The 3472-nt window shown below is 34.9% G+C and overlaps 1 long non-coding RNA gene across 1 annotated transcript; it reads right to left on the bottom strand.

Moving 5' to 3' along the window:
• Positions 1-263: 263 nt before the first annotated feature.
• Positions 264-2529, bottom strand: LOC117339822. Its single transcript, XR_004535325.1, has 2 exons — positions 2011-2529; positions 264-433 (listed from the first exon to the last, which is right to left on the bottom strand). It is a non-coding gene; the product is annotated as an uncharacterized LOC117339822 (long non-coding RNA).
• Positions 2530-3472: the final 943 nt, after the last annotated feature.

The following is a 3472-nucleotide window of genomic DNA, read 5'->3' as shown; positions in this document are numbered from 1 at the left end:
AATTGTTAAGTTCCAATGTAGACAGAGCTATAACCAAGACACTGGACTGTTAATTATTTGATTATTTTCCCCTTATTAGCATTGATACAAAGTAGAATAATCAGTAAGCTTAAAAGAGTAATTTAAAATATGTAATACCCAAACCTGTATAGTAATTAAAACTATAAAGTGCAGTACAGTACAGTACAGGTCTAACAATGTTATTTCTAGTTATAACCAGAAGTGGATCCAGGATGGATAAAAAATCTAGACAACAGTTACAATTCAGGATGTCAATCGATTTTATTTCTGCTTAATTTCACTATCAATATAACACTTGAGAAAGATGTAGTATTTTGTTGTTCATGGTGCAAATTCAGCAGCTCATATCTATGTAGTTGTTGTTCTGGCCTCTTTATTTTAGCTGCTGCTGACAAAACTTCCAAAGCTGTATCTGAAAAAATACAATAGTTACAAATGTTTTTTTCTTTTATATTTTTCATTTAATGACAACACTCTTAAGCTAAAGCTTTCATTTTTCTACATGTCCGGAATATGCTTTACAATATCTCAACAAATAGGATGTATATATTCTATGTATGTGCTATTCCCACCCTATACATGAAGTCTTTTGACATGCTTGCTGTTTACTTTATAGACAAGAAAATAGAAAACATATGTACATACATTTTACATTTTTTTTAATTGGTAAATTAGAAAGCTCAGGATTCATATCAGGCAAGGTCATGGATGTTAGAATACTCAGGGGGTGGGGTCGGATAAGATATGTTTACTGATGGTGGATAAGGTCATGGATTAATAACACTCAGGGATTAGATTAGACAGTTTCAAAATTTCAATTGTATTATATTGCAGTTACTGATGTTTTTTATAGATGAAGGAAAATCAAATGCATACAATTAGTCAAGCTCTCACACCATTATGTTTGACTGGTTTATAGATTCAAATATGGTTTATTAAATATTTAGTTATAGCATATTTTCATTTTCACTCAATGCCAATATGATAATCAACAGGAAAGTGTTCCATTAAAAAAGTATCACATTATCATTAGATATCCCAAATATTAGTGCCAAATAGAAACATTCCAGTAATATACACATTTCATGTGGCAGTGCATTTAGTAATTTGTGAGGGGAAAATAAGGTTAAGTGTGAATCAGATGTAATTTTGCAACATTGATATTGTTGGTAACAGTAACATAGCTGGTAACTACAATGTAAACTTAATGTCTCTACCAACCTTATGTATATACTGTGTTCTATAGTAGAATTAGAAATACAGTAAGATTTGAGAGATTATCATCTTTCAATTAAAACTGGTATAAGGGAACCATTGATACATGTATAAGGCATGATCTAAACAATATTAATTATACATATTTATTGAAAAAAGCTTAATTTATGGTACATCACTACAAAAAAAATCCTACTTTCAGTTTTAAAATATCAAGATGGACTGAGAAATCAATGGAAACACATATTTTGGCATACTATTGAAATTAATAGCTAATGAATTTGATATAACCACATGGACATGTCTCGTCTTATATTTTAAAAATAGCCAGATATACTTATATATAAAGTCTTCATATAGGTATACCTGGCTATTTTTTTTAATATAAGGCTAGGCATGCCCCTGTGGTATAAGTTAACTGTAATAAAAGCATGCATACATGATGAGTGTGTTTCAAATGGTATCAGATAGCCCGAGTTTCCTCTGTCCCTAACACTACACCAGACATACAATGATACATATCAGACTGCAGTATAACGTTAGGCAACCTTGCCACGAGAAAGTGAAAGTACACTGTTGGTGACTAAATACATGAAGACAAGATTCCAAACTTTCGCAGTAAATACATGTACTTCACATACATGTACTTCGTTACACTAGTCTTACTGTACAGTACACAACGGTGACATTACCTTGTTGCTTCTACTTTCGTTTTGACATGCTTTTGTACGCCTTCACCCACCCCCAGCTCATTTTTATGTCGCTTTTACTTACGTTTTAGGTTCCATGAATTGTAGAATATACAACACCGCCCTCCAATCTATTAGGGTATCGGCCGTAACTGTTGCCAGTTCCCCACGAGCACGTTTTCACTATTTTCTGTTTACATATGTATTCTCGCGGTGTTCAACTGAGGTCCGACAAGTTGACGGAGGAAATGGCGGACAATCGACCTCGCGATCTGATTGGCTAGATTTATATAGCAACCACGTTGCCTAGGAACGACATGGAGGGTGCAACATCTCGGTACATTTTCGGCAATCATCGGAAATATGCCGCATGTTCCCAGTTCCGTCCTCGAAACCATAACTCGAGCTACATTTTATTCGCACACTATAACAGATATTTTTTACAAAAATAATTAGTCAGCATTATGAACACACCAACTGGATTTACGTAACGTTCGACTTTTTATACAGTTTCTGCAGACAACTGGAGCGGGTTGCACACGCTCACTTCCGGCAGAAAATTTTCAGGCTGTACCATCCCGTACGACGTTATGCGAAGCTGGACTAGAATACTGTACAAACGTGCACGTTAACGGTAAAGAGCTTCGCTCTTATTAGCTCTTAAAAATCTAAATGAAAGTCGTCTTGACAGTAGGTGAAAACGTTTCCAAGGATATTTCGTTCGAAACAGATTCCAGTCTAACCCACATCAGTGTCACTAACTTAGCAGACGATTTTCAATTTCACAGGGGCTCGAGTTTGGAGTAAGATAGGCCTTTGACATCAGTGAATAACCACAAAACTAAAATCCAGTATACATCCACAACCGGAAACCACGTCGATACTGCCTATTTTTCACACGATTTTTTTTATCAATGCTGAACTTTTAATATTTTCGGGTCAAGCATTTCCGAAAATTCAGAAAAAAATACTCTCATAACTTGTGAAGATGCTTTATTATGGTGGCTTATGTAGATAAAAACTAGCATTCGAAAGCTCTCTAGGCCGAAAGTAACTGGCGGCCCTTCTTTTAACCTACAACACTTGGAGCTGTATACCTACACTGACCGAATACCTGTAAATTGTAGTATACAGTCTCATGAATACAATTTGGTTTACTAACGACATATAGGCAAATGCAACACAGAATGTAAATATTTAAGGATTGAATCTTGATTTGGTCGATTTCATGGGGTCATGAATTGAGTTGCTCTTGAGACAAATTTAATGAACTGCGAAGCAGTTCATGTTGAATTTGTCTCAAGAGCAACTCAATTCATGATCCCATGAAATCGACCAAATCAAGATTCAATCCTTATATTTCAATTGGTTTTTTTTCGAATAAAAAAGTCGGTCTAGATATTAATGTCTGGAAGCTTGTGCAAGTCCAATTGCGGAAAAGCCCGAGGAGTTCCCGATTGTGCATGTCTAGTCGGTCGAGTAAAATAGTCCGCAATATTAGGATTAAAAACAGCATTAATTTGTCAAAATAGAAGTACAATGTATTT

Source organism: Pecten maximus, chromosome 12 (assembly GCF_902652985.1).
Source record: "Pecten maximus chromosome 12, xPecMax1.1, whole genome shotgun sequence".
NCBI classification, from domain to species: domain Eukaryota; kingdom Metazoa; phylum Mollusca; class Bivalvia; order Pectinida; family Pectinidae; genus Pecten; species Pecten maximus.
This window is presented reverse-complemented; position numbering and strand designations above follow the sequence as displayed.